The sequence below is a fragment of the Topomyia yanbarensis genome, unplaced genomic scaffold, assembly GCF_030247195.1.
Source record: "Topomyia yanbarensis strain Yona2022 unplaced genomic scaffold, ASM3024719v1 HiC_scaffold_104, whole genome shotgun sequence".
Taxonomy (NCBI): Eukaryota; Metazoa; Arthropoda; class Insecta; order Diptera; family Culicidae; genus Topomyia; species Topomyia yanbarensis.
The window spans coordinates 76,677-94,887 of NW_026683270.1; the positions used below are offsets into that span (position 1 = coordinate 76,677).

Genomic DNA, 18,211 nt, shown 5'->3' on the forward strand with positions numbered 1-18,211 from the left:
TATTAGTATTTTAAATGTTATTTAAATATCTTTCTTTAATGTGTTCACTATAACTGCATAAAAATCATTTTACTTATGCTTTTTTCATCAACTTTGTGTTTGAAATTGAATTTTTTTTTTTCTTTTCTTAATTGTTGCTCAGTATCAAACGTATAACTTCTCTTTTGATTCATATATTGAACCACTTGAAAAATTATTTTGATAAAACCAGATGATCGAATACAGTCGAGCACGTTCGAGCTTGCACATTTTTGGGTGATGCCAGTTTAACATGCTTGTTTTTCTAGTTGCCAGTTTTGCGGTTTTTACATCCGCGAGTCTATTACTATGAGTGTTTATAGTTTTGTGCTGAGTGCATATAAGGAGAGTGACGACACTGTCAAAATTGGAACAATTATTATTTGTCAGTGTCATTCCAAACGAGTCAAATTCATGTATTTTGACAGGTCGTTTGTTCGTTTGGAATATCACTGACGGATAATCATGACAGTTGTCTTCACTCTCCTTACATACACTCTGGTTTTGTGGGGTTATGTCGGTTGGTGTAAAACCTAATTGAGTTCTACAAGATGACGACACGAATGAACTCATGATGAATGAAGTTCATGTTTGACAATTCTCGGTGGTTTGTTTACTTTGTCAGTTGCGTGAGTGCGAGTGCAACGGGTGCTCATCTGTTACATTCGAACTCACGTAACTTCCATGTAAACAAACCACCGATAATTGTCAAATGAAGTTCATCCGGCTCATTTTGTGGGGTTACGTCGGTTGGTGTAAAACCCAGCCCCCTGTCAAGGACGACGTCTCTGTATAGCCAGCATCACTGCCATGAAAGGCAAAACATTGATTTTGAACCGAATGATTAGAAGCTGTATTTAGTTACAAAATGTCGATTTTCTGAATGATATGATATTAAATCATCCCACAAGATGCAAAACGTCGTGTGGAATGCTTGAATATCGAGCATAGTGCCGAACATAATTCTTTGTTTGGGGCTTTATAGCTATAACGCCCCATATATGTCGGTCGCTGTCAAACTCCATATGATGGTATAGGGTTGCCAGGAGGCTGGTAAAACCTAATTAGGCAATCCACCACGACGTTTGTTTGACAATTCAGCGGTGGGTTCTGTCAACAAGTCTACTCCTGCGAACAGAAAAACTCGTCCGACAAACATCTTCGTTAGTCCGATTCGTTTGATGTTGGATCGAATCAACGATATTGTTGGACGTCGCACCCCTCGGAGTAACGTCAGAAGAAGTAAACAAGAATTAATCAGCTGATCAGAAACGTCTCATGGATTGCCTAATTGAGAAAATCGAAACAGTGTTGCGCCAAAAATTCATTTTTCATCATAACCTAGTGGTCCCCCGATGTACTTGTAACTGGTGGTAAATTTCTCGGACCATTTTTCTTCGAAATTTTTCATGAAGTTTCAGGTCGTGTCGTTGTCACGGCGGTCTTCGGTTGTGCGTGCGTCCAAAGAGAATAGGAAAAGAGACGAATAGTGTGAAGCCAAAAATACCTTATTGAGCAAACCAATCGTGCAATGTAAATAAACATTACTCATGCCTGAGTTGGAGGAGATAAGTATTGTAAATCTATCAAAAAAAAATTTGAATTTTCGTCAGAATTTAGTGCAATCGTGATTGTAAGGTGCATTCTAGAGTCTATGTATGAGTAAAAACAAGTTTTAGAATTATTTCATCTTTGTTTCGAAATGCACATCGTTTGATAAACAAATCCAACGATCGACAAAAGGTTTGTTTTCAAAATATAATAGGAGTCATTTAAAGTGCTGCCTTTGGAAACGGTTGCCAAATTCTAGTGTTGAAATCATCGTAAAGGGAGTGTTGCCGTTTTGACTGATTTTCACTCTGCGTCTCTTTCACTATTCTCTTTGCGTGCGTCGAACGTCATTAGTTTTTTTTCATCATGGCGCCCCTGATTTCAATTGATCAATTTTTTCTTCAAAATTTCAATGGTAAGTAAAATGAATAAACTTCTTTCTCGTGTCTATGTATAATATAAATAATCCTTTATTATTTTAGGTTTAAGTTTGTAATGAATAAAATAACATCGTTGACAAGGTAGGTAATTGTGTAAAATTTCGACAAGTTAAGACCAGCTTCCCAGTCAAGGCATTCGCAATTTCGAATGATTCCTCTTGATTCTTGCTCAAATGTAACAACCAATTCTATCGGAATCATATATCCATATAAAATCACAATTCTGTATGATTTGACTAGGAAGCTGGTCTCAACTAGTATTATGCTTTTTAGGTCCACGAACTTTCTCGATTTCGTGGCCCGTAACGGCAAGTCATGGATTAATGCTGGATCGATGGTGGATCTGCGTAATTTATTTTACGACGTGGGCACTATGGCAAGATATAGTTTGGATAAGAAAAATACTACTGCTACATCTCCCGTTTGCTGGCAATTGTGAGTAAATATCTAGATTTGAAAGCAGAGTTCATAACCTTCCAATTTTGTAGCACACAATGGAACAGAAACTGTACCCCTGCTTAGTAACAATGCTTGTAATTTCAAAAAAACACCGTCCATTTCTGACTTAAATGCCGAGCCCGCAATCGAAAGATAAAACGAGCGAAATTCATTTAGTTATGATGATGTCATGACAAACGCCATAACGAAGAATGTTTCAAAGGATTGGAAGATCTAAAGGGAAAAAAAACATTCCAATGCCATTGCGACAAGCCGCGATATTTTATCCTTCCCTGCGAGAATCACCTGCTACATGGATTAGGGATGTATGTAGGAGTAATGTATCCTGAGCAACATAGGAGGAGCCGTCATACACGCTTGTGGGAAGCCGGAGATGGGGTCAGGAACATAACTAAAGCACTGCACACACTAAGTGCAACAAATCTCTGGCAGGTATGCGTTTAGTACATATTGCTCCTAGAAATATATTGAGACAATACAATTGCACAACAATAACATCAATGTATTTCAAAATTTTGACAATTTAGAAGGACCGAAATGCTCATTGAGTAGTGTGGCTTAAGAGTGACAATTTTTTGAATGCTTGAGAGCATAACATTTCTCTTATGTGGTTTTCGTTTGAGGCGAAACTGAGTCAGTTCCTAACCCCAACTGCTGTCAAAATGTATGAACTGACAGCGGTTGGGGTTAGAACCTGACTCAGTTTCAGGTGCAAGCGAAATCGCCATTAGACTCAAGATACTTGGGTGAAACTAACCACCAAAAAATGCATCCGCCAAAATATTTTAGAGGTACTAGTAGCGACATCTAGCGGTAAATAGCTAAACTAAAACAGCACCACCTGTATTTCAGATATGTAAGCTTGTGAATTAAACCACAAAAATCTAACCACCAATTTTTTAAAAATTCAATTTTAATAAAACCACAGATAACAGACGTTTAGGCTCGATTTGAATCGTGTGTAAAAACCCGCTACTGAAATTCCGAATAAATCAGACGTCTGAAACACGTTTGGCAAACGTTTGTAGATGGCGCAGTGATCGATAGAAGGCAGTTAGAGTGCAGCTGTCAAACACGTGTAGCAAACAGTTGCGCAGATGGCAATAGTGAAACACGGATTTCCAACTTTTATCAATTTGAAAGTTTACACAGGTTTTTGAAGAAATTTTGTTCTAGCCCAAACGTCTGTTATCTGTGATAAAACTAATAAAGCAATGGCAACTTTTTTTATTAAATCCAATGAGAAACTAGTTTAAATATCACAAAATTACAATTTTATTGTCAGCGGCCTACAAAATATATAAAACCATAGATATGTAAACAGAACAGTAGAAATGAAAATACATGTACTGAGATGTCTAGAATAGATCTCTGCAAATCTAAAAAACACAACGCAGTCGGGCCGTAAGAGCATAGCATAAGCCCCCGGGGATCTGAAAAATATGGTGCAGCTGGTTTGCATAAGGTACAATGCTTTCTCTTTGCATGTAGAAATCATTCATAAGAAGTGACCAAGGAATTTGTCGGCGCAGTAGAAATGAAACAACAAGCGTTTAGATGTTTAGTATAGGTCCCTAGGGATCTGAAAAGTATAATTTAGTCGGGCCCAAAGAGCTCTTTGATACCCTTGGGTGGCATAAGGTAAAATGCTTTTCCCTTTGCATGTAGAAATCCTTCATAAGAAGTGACCAGGGAATCTGTCGGCGCAGTAGAAATGAACTACCAAGTGTTTAGATATTTAGTATAGGTCCCTAGGGATCTGAAAAGTATGGTGTAGTCGGGCCCAAAGAGCTCTTTGATACCCTTGGGTGGCATAAGGTAAAATGCTTTTCCCTTTACATGTAGAAATCGTTCATAAAAAGTGACCAGGGAATGTGTCGGCGCAGTAGAAATGAACTACCAAGTGTTTCGATATTTAGTATAGGTCCCTAGGGATCTGAAAAGTATGGTGTAGTCGGGCCCAAAGAACTCTTTGATACCCTTGGGTGGCATAAGGTAAAATGCTTTTCCCTTTGCATGTAGAAATCCTTCATAAGAAGTGACCAGAGAATCTGTCGGCGCAGTAGAAATGAACTACCAAGTGTTTAGATATTTAGTGTAGGTCCCCAGGGATCTGAAAAGTATAGTGTAGTCGGGCCCAAAGAGCTCTTTGATACCCTTGGGTGGCATAAGGTAAAATGCTTTTCCCTTTGCATGTAGAAATCGTTCATAAGAAGTCACCAGGGAATTTGTCGGCGCAGTAGAAATGAACTACCAAGTGTTTCGATATTTAGTATAGGTCCCTAGGGATCTGAAAAGTATGGTGTAGTCGGGCCCAAAGAACTCTTTGATACCCTTGGGTGGCATAAGGTAAAATGCTTTTCCCTTTGCATGTAGAAATCCTTCATAAGAAGTGACCAGAGAATCTGTCGGCGCAGTAGAAATGAACTACCAAGTGTTTAGATATTTAGTGTAGGTCCCTAGGGATCTGAAAAGTATGGTGTAGTCGGGCCCAAAGAGCTCTTTGATACCCTTGGGTGGCATAAGGTAAAATGCTTTTCCCTTTGCATGTAGAAAACGTTCATAAGAAGTGCCCAGGGAATTTGTCGGCGCAGTAGAAATGAAGTCAGAAGTGTTTAGATATTTAGCATAGGTTCCTAGGGATCTTAAAAGTATGGTTTAGTCGGGCCCAAAGAGCTCTTTGATACCCTTGGGTGGCATAAGGTAAAATGCTTTTCCCTTTGCATGTAGAAATCCTTCATAAGAAGTGACCAGAGAATCTGTCGGCGCAGTAGAAATGAACTACCAAGTGTTTAGATATTTAGTATAGGTCCCCAGGGATCTGAAAAGTATAGTGTAGTCGGGCCCAAAGAGCTCTTTGATACCCTTGGGTGGCATAAGGTAAAATGCTTTTCCCTTTGCATGTAGAAATCGTTCATAAGAAGTCACCAGGGAATTTGTCGGCGCAGTAGAAATGAACTACCAAGTGTTTCGATATTTAGTATAGGTCCCTAGGGATCTGAAAAGTATGGTGTAGTCGGGCCCAAAGAGCTCTTTGATACCCTTGGGTGGCATAAGGTAAAATGCTTTTCCCTTTGCATGTACAAATCGTTCATAAAAAGTGACTAAAGAATTTGTCGGCGCAGTAGAAATGAAATCACAAGTGATTAGATATTTAGCATAGGTTCCTAGGGATCTGAAAAGTATGGTTTAGTCGGGCCCAAAGAGCTCTTTGATACCCTTGGGTGGCATAAGGTAAAATGCTTTTCCCTTTGCATGTAGAAATCCTTCATAAGAAGTGACCAGGGAATCTGTCAGCGCAGTAGAAATGAACTACCAAGTGTTTCGATATTTAGTATAGGTCCCTAGGGATCTGAAAAGTATAGTTTAGTCGGGCCCAAAGAGCTCTTTGATACCCTTGGGTGGCATAAGGTAAAATGCTTTTCCCTTTGCATGTAGAAATCGTTCATAAGAAGTGACCAGGGAATTTGTCGGCGCAGTAGAAATGAAATACCAAGTGTTTAGATATTTAGTATAGGTCCCTAGGGATCTGAAAAGTATGGTGTAGTCGGGCCCAAAGAGCTCTTTGATACCCTTGGGTGGCATATGGTAAAATGCTTTTCCAATTTAATGTAGAAATCGTTCATAAGAAGTGACCAGGGAATTTGTCGACGCAGTAGAAATGTAATAACAAGTGTTTAGATGTTTAGTATAGGTCCCTAGGGATCTGAAAAGTATGGTGTAGTCGGGCCCAAAGAGCTCTTTGATACCCTTGGGTGGCATAAGGTAAAATGCTTTTCCCTTTGTATCTAGAAATACTTCATAAGAAGGGACCAGGGAATTTGTCGGCGCAGTAGAAATGAAATACCAAGTGTTTAGATATTTAGTATAGGTCCCTAGGGATCTGAAAAATATAGTTTAGTCGGGCCCAAAGAGCTCTTTGATACCCTTGGGTGGCATAAGGTAAAATGCTTTTCCCTTTGCATATAGAAATCGTTCATAAGAAGTGACCAGAGAATTTGTCGGCGCAGTAGAAATGAAATACCAAGTTTTTAGATATTTAGTATAGGTCCCTAGGGATCCAAAAAGTATGGTGTAGTCGGGCCCAAAGAGCTCTTTGCTACTTTTGGGTGGCATAAGGTAAAATGCTTTTCCCTTTGCATGTAGAAATCGTTCATAAGAAGTGACCAGGGAATTTGTCAGCGCAGTAGAAATGAACTACCAAGTATTTAGATATTTAGCATAGGTCCCTAGGGATCTGAAAAGTATGGTTTAGTCGGGCCCAAAGAGCTCTTTGATACCCTTGGGTGGCATAAGGTAAAATGCTTTTCCCTTTGCATGTAGAAATCCTTCATAAGAAGTGACCAGAGAATCTGTCGGCGCAGTAGAAATGAACTACCAAGTGTTTAGATATTTAGTACAGGTCCCCAGGGATCTGAAAAGTATAGTGTAGTCGGGCCCAAAGAGCTCTTTGATACCCTTGGGTGGCATAAGGTAAAATGCTTTTCCCTTTGCATGTAGAAATCGTTCATAAGAAGTGACCAGGGAATTTGTCGGCGCAGTAGAAATGAACTACCAAGTGTTTAGATATTTAGTATAGGTCCCTAGGGATCTAAAAAGTATGGTGTAGTCGGGCCCAAAGAGCTCTTTGATACCCTTGGGTGGCATGAGGTAAAATGTTTTTCCCTTTACATGTAGAAATCGTTCATAAAAAGTGACTATAGAATTTGTCGGCGCAGTAGAAATGAACTAACAAGTGTTTAGATATTTAGTATAGGTCCCTAGGGATCTGAAAAGTATGGTGTAGTCGGGCCCAAAGAGCTCTTTGATATCCTTGGGTGGCATAAGGTAAAATGCTTTTCCCTTTGCATCTAGAAATCCTTCATAAGAAGTGACCAGGGAATTTGTCGGCGCAGTAGAAATGAAATACCAAGTGTTTAGATATTTGGTATAGGTCCCTAGGGATCTGAAAAGTATAGTGTAGTCGGGCCCAAAGAGCTCTTTGATATCCTTGGGTGGCATAAGGTAAAATGCTTTTCCCTTTGCATGTAGAAATCGTTCATAAGAAGTGACCAGGGAATTTGTCGGCGCAGTAGAAATGAAATACCAAGTGTTTAGATATTTAGTGTAGGTCCCTAGGGATCTGAAAAGTATGGTGTAGTCGGGCCCAAAGAGCTCTTTGATACCCTTGGGTGGCATAAGGTAAAATGCTTTTCCCTTTGCATGTAGAAATCGTTCATAAGAAGTGACCAGGGAATCTGTATGCGCAGTAGAAATGAACTACCAAGTGTTTAGATATTTAGTATAGGTCCCTAGGGATCTGAAAAGTATGGTGTAGTCGGGCCCAAAGAGCTCTTTGATACCCTTGGGTGGCATAAGGTAAAATGCTTTTCCCTTTACATGTAGAAATCGTTCATAAGAAGTGACCAGAGAATCTGTCGGCGCAGTAGAAATGAACTACCAAGTGTTTAGATATTTAGTACAGGTCCCCAGGGATCTGAAAAGTATAGTGTAGTCGGGCCCAAAGAGCTCTTTGATACCCTTGGGTGGCATAAGGTAAAATGCTTTTCCCTTTGCATGTAGAAATCGTTCATAAGAAGTGACCAGGGAATTTGTCGGCGCAGTAGAAATGAACTACCAAGTGTTTAGATATTTAGTATAGGTCCCTAGGGATCTAAAAAGTATGGTGTAGTCGGGCCCAAAGAGCTCTTTGATACCCTTGGGTGGCATGAGGTAAAATGTTTTTCCCTTTACATGTAGAAATCGTTCATAAAAAGTGACTATAGAATTTGTCGGCGCAGTAGAAATGAACTAACAAGTGTTTAGATATTTAGTATAGGTCCCTAGGGATCTGAAAAGTATGGTGTAGTCGGGCCCAAAGAGCTCTTTGATATCCTTGGGTGGCATAAGATAAAATGCTTTTCCCTTTGCATCTAGAAATCCTTCATAAGAAGTGACCAGGGAATTTGTCGGCGCAGTAGAAATGAAATACCAAGTGTTTAGATATTTGGTATAGGTCCCTAGGGATCTGAAAAGTATAGTGTAGTCGGGCCCAAAGAGCTCTTTGATATCCTTGGGTGGCATAAGGTAAAATGCTTTTCCCTTTGCATGTAGAAATCCTTCATAAGAAGTGACCAGGGAATTTGTCGGCGCAGTAGAAATGAAATACCAAGTGTTTAGATATTTAGTGTAGGTCCCTAGGGATCTGAAAAGTATGGTGTAGTCGGGCCCAAAGAGCTCTTTGATACCCTTGGGTGGCATAAGGTAAAATGCTTTTCCCTTTGCATGTAGAAATCGTTCATAAGAAGTCACCAGGGAATTTGTCGGCGCAGTAGAAATGAACTACCAAGTGTTTCGATATTTAGTATAGGTCCCTAGGGATCTGAAAAGTATGGTGTAGTCGGGCCCAAAGAGCTCTTTGATACCCTTGGGTGGCATAAGGTAAAATGCTTTTCCCTTTGCATGTACAAATCGTTCATAAAAAGTGACTAAAGAATTTGTCGGCGCAGTAGAAATGAAATCACAAGTGATTAGATATTTAGCATAGGTTCCTAGGGATCTGAAAAGTATGGTTTAGTCGGGCCCAAAGAGCTCGTTGATACCCTTGGGTGGCATAAGGTAAAATGCTTTTCCCTTTGCATGTAGAAATCCTTCATAAGAAGTGACCAGGGAATCTGTCAGCGCAGTAGAAATGAACTACCAAGTGTTTCGATATTTAGTATAGGTCCCTAGGGATCTGAAAAGTATAGTTTAGTCGGGCCCAAAGAGCTCTTTGATACCCTTGGGTGGCATAAGGTAAAATGCTTTTCCCTTTGCATGTAGAAATCGTTCATAAGAAGTGACCAGGGAATTTGTCGGCGCAGTAGAAATGAAATACCAAGTGTTTAGATATTTAGTATAGGTCCCTAGGGATCTGAAAAGTATGGTGTAGTCGGGCCCAAAGAGCTCTTTGATACCCTTGGGTGGCATATGGTAAAATGCTTTTCCAATTTAATGTAGAAATCGTTCATAAGAAGTGACCAGGGAATTTGTCGACGCAGTAGAAATGTAATAACAAGTGTTTAGATGTTTAGTATAGGTCCCTAGGGATCCAAAAAGTATGGTGTAGTCGGGCCCAAAGAGCTCTTTGCTACTTTTGGGTGGCATAAGGTAAAATGCTTTTCCCTTTGCATGTAGAAATCGTTCATAAGAAGTGACCAGGGAATTTGTCAGCGCAGTAGAAATGAACTACCAAGTATTTAGATATTTAGCATAGGTCCCTAGGGATCTGAAAAGTATGGTTTAGTCGGGCCCAAAGAGCTCTTTGATACCCTTGGGTGGCATAAGGTAAAATGCTTTTCCCTTTGCATGTAGAAATCCTTCATAAGAAGTGACCAGAGAATCTGTCGGCGCAGTAGAAATGAACTACCAAGTGTTTAGATATTTAGTACAGGTCCCCAGGGATCTGAAAAGTATAGTGTAGTCGGGCCCAAAGAGCTCTTTGATACCCTTGGGTGGCATAAGGTAAAATGCTTTTCCCTTTGCATGTAGAAATCGTTCATAAGAAGTGACCAGGGAATTTGTCGGCGCAGTAGAAATGAACTACCAAGTGTTTAGATATTTAGTATAGGTCCCTAGGGATCTAAAAAGTATGGTGTAGTCGGGCCCAAAGAGCTCTTTGATACCCTTGGGTGGCATGAGGTAAAATGTTTTTCCCTTTACATGTAGAAATCGTTCATAAAAAGTGACTATAGAATTTGTCGGCGCAGTAGAAATGAACTAACAAGTGTTTAGATATTTAGTATAGGTCCCTAGGGATCTGAAAAGTATGGTGTAGTCGGGCCCAAAGAGCTCTTTGATATCCTTGGGTGGCATAAGGTAAAATGCTTTTCCCTTTGCATCTAGAAATCCTTCATAAGAAGTGACCAGGGAATTTGTCGGCGCAGTAGAAATGAAATACCAAGTGTTTAGATATTTGGTATAGGTCCCTAGGGATCTGAAAAGTATAGTGTAGTCGGGCCCAAAGAGCTCTTTGATATCCTTGGGTGGCATAAGGTAAAATGCTTTTCCCTTTGCATGTAGAAATCGTTCATAAGAAGTGACCAGGGAATTTGTCGGCGCAGTAGAAATGAAATACCAAGTGTTTAGATATTTAGTGTAGGTCCCTAGGGATCTGAAAAGTATGGTGTAGTCGGGCCCAAAGAGCTCTTTGATACCCTTGGGTGGCATAAGGTAAAATGCTTTTCCCTTTGCATGTAGAAATCGTTCATAAGAAGTGACCAGGGAATCTGTATGCGCAGTAGAAATGAACTACCAAGTGTTTAGATATTTAGTATAGGTCCCTAGGGATCTGAAAAGTATGGTGTAGTCGGGCCCAAAGAGCTCTTTGATATCCTTGGGTGGCATAAGGTAAAATGCTTTTCCCTTTGCATCTAGAAATCCTTCATAAGAAGTGACCAGGGAATTTGTCGGCGCAGTAGAAATGAAATACCAAGTGTTTAGATATTTGGTATAGGTCCCTAGGGATCTGAAAAGTATAGTGTAGTCGGGCCCAAAGAGCTCTTTGATATCCTTGGGTGGCATAAGGTAAAATGCTTTTCCCTTTGCATGTAGAAATCGTTCATAAGAAGTGACCAGGGAATTTGTCGGCGCAGTAGAAATGAAATACCAAGTGTTTAGATATTTAGTGTAGGTCCCTAGGGATCTGAAAAGTATGGTGTAGTCGGGCCCAAAGAGCTCTTTGATACCCTTGGGTGGCATAAGGTAAAATGCTTTTCCCTGTGCATGTAGAAATCGTTCATAAGAAGTGACCAGGGAATCGGTATGCGCAGTAGAAATGAACTACCAAGTGTTTAGATATTTAGTATAGGTCCCTAGGGATCTGAAAAGTATGGTGTAGTCGGGCCCAAAGAGCTCTTTGATACCCTTGGGTGGCATAAGGTAAAATGCTTTTCCCTTTACATGTAGAAATCGTTCATAAGAAGTGACCAGAGATTCTGTCGGCGCAGTAGAAATGAACTACCAAGTGTTTAGATATTTAGTACAGGTCCCCAGGGATCTGAAAAGTATAGTGTAGTCGGGCCCAAAGAGCTCTTTGATACCCTTGGGTGGCATAAGGTAAAATGCTTTTCCCTTTGCATGTAGAAATCGTTCATAAGAAGTGACCAGGGAATTTGTCGGCGCAGTAGAAATGAACTACCAAGTGTTTAGATATTTAGTATAGGTCCCTAGGGATCTAAAAAGTATGGTGTAGTCGGGCCCAAAGAGCTCTTTGATACCCTTGGGTGGCATGAGGTAAAATGTTTTTCCCTTTACATGTAGAAATCGTTCATAAAAAGTGACTATAGAATTTGTCGGCGCAGTAGAAATGAACTAACAAGTGTTTAGATATTTAGTATAGGTCCCTAGGGATCTGAAAAGTATGGTGTAGTCGGGCCCAAAGAGCTCTTTGATATCCTTGGGTGGCATAAGATAAAATGCTTTTCCCTTTGCATCTAGAAATCCTTCATAAGAAGTGACCAGGGAATTTGTCGGCGCAGTAGAAATGAAATACCAAGTGTTTAGATATTTGGTATAGGTCCCTAGGGATCTGAAAAGTATAGTGTAGTCGGGCCCAAAGAGCTCTTTGATATCCTTGGGTGGCATAAGGTAAAATGCTTTTCCCTTTGCATGTAGAAATCCTTCATAAGAAGTGACCAGGGAATTTGTCGGCGCAGTAGAAATGAAATACCAAGTGTTTAGATATTTAGTGTAGGTCCCTAGGGATCTGAAAAGTATGGTGTAGTCGGGCCCAAAGAGCTCTTTGATACCCTTGGGTGGCATAAGGTAAAATGCTTTTCCCTTTGCATGTAGAAATCGTTCGTAAGAAGTCACCAGGGAATTTGTCGGCGCAGTAGAAATGAACTACCAAGTGTTTCGATATTTAGTATAGGTCCCTAGGGATCTGAAAAGTATGGTGTAGTCGGGCCCAAAGAGCTCTTTGATACCCTTGGGTGGCATAAGGTAAAATGCTTTTCCCTTTGCATGTACAAATCGTTCATAAAAAGTGACTAAAGAATTTGTCGGCGCAGTAGAAATGAAATCACAAGTGATTAGATATTTAGCATAGGTTCCTAGGGATCTGAAAAGTATGGTTTAGTCGGGCCCAAAGAGCTCTTTGATACCCTTGGGTGGCATAAGGTAAAATGCTTTTCCCTTTGCATGTAGAAATCCTTCATAAGAAGTGACCAGGGAATCTGTCAGCGCAGTAGAAATGAACTACCAAGTGTTTCGATATTTAGTATAGGTCCCTAGGGATCTGAAAAGTATAGTTTAGTCGGGCCCAAAGAGCTCTTTGATACCCTTGGGTGGCATAAGGTAAAATGCTTTTCCCTTTGCATGTAGAAATCGTTCATAAGAAGTGACCAGGGAATTTGTCGGCGCAGTAGAAATGAAATACCAAGTGTTTAGATATTTAGTATAGGTCCCTAGGGATCTGAAAAGTATGGTGTAGTCGGGCCCAAAGAGCTCTTTGATACCCTTGGGTGGCATATGGTAAAATGCTTTTCCAATTTAATGTAGAAATCGTTCATAAGAAGTGACCAGGGAATTTGTCGACGCAGTAGAAATGTAATAACAAGTGTTTAGATGTTTAGTATAGGTCCCTAGGGATCTGAAAAGTATGGTGTAGTCGGGCCCAAAGAGCTCTTTGATACCCTTGGGTGGCATAAGGTAAAATGGTTTTCCCTTTGTATCTAGAAATACTTCATAAGAAGGGACCAGGGAATTTGTCGGCGCAGTAGAAATGAAATACCAAGTGTTTAGATATTTAGTATAGGTCCCTAGGGATCTGAAAAATATAGTTTAGTCGGGCCCAAAGAGCTCTTTGATACCCTTGGGTGGCATAAGGTAAAATGCTTTTCCCTTTGCATATAGAAATCGTTCATAAGAAGTGACCAGAGAATTTGTCGGCGCAGTAGAAATGAAATACCAAGTTTTTAGATATTTAGTATAGGTCCCTAGGGATCCAAAAAGTATGGTGTAGTCGGGCCCAAAGAGCTCTTTGCTACTTTTGGGTGGCATAAGGTAAAATGCTTTTCCCTTTGCATGTAGAAATCGTTCATAAGAAGTGACCAGGGAATTTGTCAGCGCAGTAGAAATGAACTACCAAGTATTTAGATATTTAGCATAGGTCCCTAGGGATCTGAAAAGTATGGTTTAGTCGGGCCCAAAGAGCTCTTTGATACCCTTGGGTGGCATAAGGTAAAATGCTTTTCCCTTTGCATGTAGAAATCCTTCATAAGAAGTGACCAGAGAATCTGTCGGCGCAGTAGAAATGAACTACCAAGTGTTTAGATATTTAGTACAGGTCCCCAGGGATCTGAAAAGTATAGTGTAGTCGGGCCCAAAGAGCTCTTTGATACCCTTGGGTGGCATAAGGTAAAATGCTTTTCCCTTTGCATGTAGAAATCGTTCATAAGAAGTGACCAGGGAATTTGTCGGCGCAGTAGAAATGAACTACCAAGTGTTTAGATATTTAGTATAGGTCCCTAGGGATCTAAAAAGTATGGTGTAGTCGGGCCCAAAGAGCTCTTTGATACCCTTGGGTGGCATGAGGTAAAATGTTTTTCCCTTTACATGTAGAAATCGTTCATAAAAAGTGACTATAGAATTTGTCGGCGCAGTAGAAATGAACTAACAAGTGTTTAGATATTTAGTATAGGTCCCTAGGGATCTGAAAAGTATGGTGTAGTCGGGCCCAAAGAGCTCTTTGATATCCTTGGGTGGCATAAGGTAAAATGCTTTTCCCTTTGCATCTAGAAATCCTTCATAAGAAGTGACCAGGGAATTTGTCGGCGCAGTAGAAATGAAATACCAAGTGTTTAGATATTTGGTATAGGTCCCTAGGGATCTGAAAAGTATAGTGTAGTCGGGCCCAAAGAGCTCTTTGATATCCTTGGGTGGCATAAGGTAAAATGCTTTTCCCTTTGCATGTAGAAATCGTTCATAAGAAGTGACCAGGGAATTTGTCGGCGCAGTAGAAATGAAATACCAAGTGTTTAGATATTTAGTGTAGGTCCCTAGGGATCTGAAAAGTATGGTGTAGTCGGGCCCAAAGAGCTCTTTGATACCCTTGGGTGGCATAAGGTAAAATGCTTTTCCCTTTGCATGTAGAAATCGTTCATAAGAAGTGACCAGGGAATCTGTATGCGCAGTAGAAATGAACTACCAAGTGTTTAGATATTTAGTATAGGTCCCTAGGGATCTGAAAAGTATGGTGTAGTCGGGCCCAAAGAGCTCTTTGATACCCTTGGGTGGCATAAGGTAAAATGCTTTTCCCTTTACATGTAGAAATCGTTCATAAGAAGTGACCAGAGAATCTGTCGGCGCAGTAGAAATGAACTACCAAGTGTTTAGATATTTAGTACAGGTCCCCAGGGATCTGAAAAGTATAGTGTAGTCGGGCCCAAAGAGCTCTTTGATACCCTTGGGTGGCATAAGGTAAAATGCTTTTCCCTTTGCATGTAGAAATCGTTCATAAGAAGTGACCAGGGAATTTGTCGGCGCAGTAGAAATGAACTACCAAGTGTTTAGATATTTAGTATAGGTCCCTAGGGATCTAAAAAGTATGGTGTAGTCGGGCCCAAAGAGCTCTTTGATACCCTTGGGTGGCATGAGGTAAAATGTTTTTCCCTTTACATGTAGAAATCGTTCATAAAAAGTGACTATAGAATTTGTCGGCGCAGTAGAAATGAACTAACAAGTGTTTAGATATTTAGTATAGGTCCCTAGGGATCTGAAAAGTATGGTGTAGTCGGGCCCAAAGAGCTCTTTGATATCCTTGGGTGGCATAAGATAAAATGCTTTTCCCTTTGCATCTAGAAATCCTTCATAAGAAGTGACCAGGGAATTTGTCGGCGCAGTAGAAATGAAATACCAAGTGTTTAGATATTTGGTATAGGTCCCTAGGGATCTGAAAAGTATAGTGTAGTCGGGCCCAAAGAGCTCTTTGATATCCTTGGGTGGCATAAGGTAAAATGCTTTTCCCTTTGCATGTAGAAATCCTTCATAAGAAGTGACCAGGGAATTTGTCGGCGCAGTAGAAATGAAATACCAAGTGTTTAGATATTTAGTGTAGGTCCCTAGGGATCTGAAAAGTATGGTGTAGTCGGGCCCAAAGAGCTCTTTGATACCCTTGGGTGGCATAAGGTAAAATGCTTTTCCCTTTGCATGTAGAAATCGTTCATAAGAAGTCACCAGGGAATTTGTCGGCGCAGTAGAAATGAACTACCAAGTGTTTCGATATTTAGTATAGGTCCCTAGGGATCTGAAAAGTATGGTGTAGTCGGGCCCAAAGAGCTCTTTGATACCCTTGGGTGGCATAAGGTAAAATGCTTTTCCCTTTGCATGTACAAATCGTTCATAAAAAGTGACTAAAGAATTTGTCGGCGCAGTAGAAATGAAATCACAAGTGATTAGATATTTAGCATAGGTTCCTAGGGATCTGAAAAGTATGGTTTAGTCGGGCCCAAAGAGCTCGTTGATACCCTTGGGTGGCATAAGGTAAAATGCTTTTCCCTTTGCATGTAGAAATCCTTCATAAGAAGTGACCAGGGAATCTGTCAGCGCAGTAGAAATGAACTACCAAGTGTTTCGATATTTAGTATAGGTCCCTAGGGATCTGAAAAGTATAGTTTAGTCGGGCCCAAAGAGCTCTTTGATACCCTTGGGTGGCATAAGGTAAAATGCTTTTCCCTTTGCATGTAGAAATCGTTCATAAGAAGTGACCAGGGAATTTGTCGGCGCAGTAGAAATGAAATACCAAGTGTTTAGATATTTAGTATAGGTCCCTAGGGATCTGAAAAGTATGGTGTAGTCGGGCCCAAAGAGCTCTTTGATACCCTTGGGTGGCATATGGTAAAATGCTTTTCCAATTTAATGTAGAAATCGTTCATAAGAAGTGACCAGGGAATTTGTCGACGCAGTAGAAATGTAATAACAAGTGTTTAGATGTTTAGTATAGGTCCCTAGGGATCCAAAAAGTATGGTGTAGTCGGGCCCAAAGAGCTCTTTGCTACTTTTGGGTGGCATAAGGTAAAATGCTTTTCCCTTTGCATGTAGAAATCGTTCATAAGAAGTGACCAGGGAATTTGTCAGCGCAGTAGAAATGAACTACCAAGTATTTAGATATTTAGCATAGGTCCCTAGGGATCTGAAAAGTATGGTTTAGTCGGGCCCAAAGAGCTCTTTGATACCCTTGGGTGGCATAAGGTAAAATGCTTTTCCCTTTGCATGTAGAAATCCTTCATAAGAAGTGACCAGAGAATCTGTCGGCGCAGTAGAAATGAACTACCAAGTGTTTAGATATTTAGTACAGGTCCCCAGGGATCTGAAAAGTATAGTGTAGTCGGGCCCAAAGAGCTCTTTGATACCCTTGGGTGGCATAAGGTAAAATGCTTTTCCCTTTGCATGTAGAAATCGTTCATAAGAAGTGACCAGGGAATTTGTCGGCGCAGTAGAAATGAACTACCAAGTGTTTAGATATTTAGTATAGGTCCCTAGGGATCTAAAAAGTATGGTGTAGTCGGGCCCAAAGAGCTCTTTGATACCCTTGGGTGGCATGAGGTAAAATGTTTTTCCCTTTACATGTAGAAATCGTTCATAAAAAGTGACTATAGAATTTGTCGGCGCAGTAGAAATGAACTAACAAGTGTTTAGATATTTAGTATAGGTCCCTAGGGATCTGAAAAGTATGGTGTAGTCGGGCCCAAAGAGCTCTTTGATATCCTTGGGTGGCATAAGGTAAAATGCTTTTCCCTTTGCATCTAGAAATCCTTCATAAGAAGTGACCAGGGAATTTGTCGGCGCAGTAGAAATGAAATACCAAGTGTTTAGATATTTGGTATAGGTCCCTAGGGATCTGAAAAGTATAGTGTAGTCGGGCCCAAAGAGCTCTTTGATATCCTTGGGTGGCATAAGGTAAAATGCTTTTCCCTTTGCATGTAGAAATCGTTCATAAGAAGTGACCAGGGAATTTGTCGGCGCAGTAGAAATGAAATACCAAGTGTTTAGATATTTAGTGTAGGTCCCTAGGGATCTGAAAAGTATGGTGTAGTCGGGCCCAAAGAGCTCTTTGATACCCTTGGGTGGCATAAGGTAAAATGCTTTTCCCTTTGCATGTAGAAATCGTTCATAAGAAGTGACCAGGGAATCTGTATGCGCAGTAGAAATGAACTACCAAGTGTTTAGATATTTAGTATAGGTCCCTAGGGATCTGAAAAGTATGGTGTAGTCGGGCCCAAAGAGCTCTTTGATATCCTTGGGTGGCATAAGGTAAAATGCTTTTCCCTTTGCATCTAGAAATCCTTCATAAGAAGTGACCAGGGAATTTGTCGGCGCAGTAGAAATGAAATACCAAGTGTTTAGATATTTGGTATAGGTCCCTAGGGATCTGAAAAGTATAGTGTAGTCGGGCCCAAAGAGCTCTTTGATATCCTTGGGTGGCATAAGGTAAAATGCTTTTCCCTTTGCATGTAGAAATCGTTCATAAGAAGTGACCAGGGAATTTGTCGGCGCAGTAGAAATGAAATACCAAGTGTTTAGATATTTAGTGTAGGTCCCTAGGGATCTGAAAAGTATGGTGTAGTCGGGCCCAAAGAGCTCTTTGATACCCTTGGGTGGCATAAGGTAAAATGCTTTTCCCTGTGCATGTAGAAATCGTTCATAAGAAGTGACCAGGGAATCGGTATGCGCAGTAGAAATGAACTACCAAGTGTTTAGATATTTAGTATAGGTCCCTAGGGATC

At 40.5% G+C, this 18,211-nt stretch overlaps 1 long non-coding RNA gene across 1 annotated transcript; it reads left to right on the forward strand.

The window, feature by feature from the left end:
* The first annotated feature begins 2,026 nt into the window (after positions 1 to 2,026).
* LOC131694595 (uncharacterized) lies at positions 2,027 to 2,890 on the forward strand. The gene is made up of 3 exons (XR_009306531.1): positions 2,027 to 2,090; positions 2,283 to 2,444; positions 2,498 to 2,890. It is a non-coding gene; the product is annotated as an uncharacterized LOC131694595 (long non-coding RNA).
* Positions 2,891 to 18,211: the final 15,321 nt, after the last annotated feature.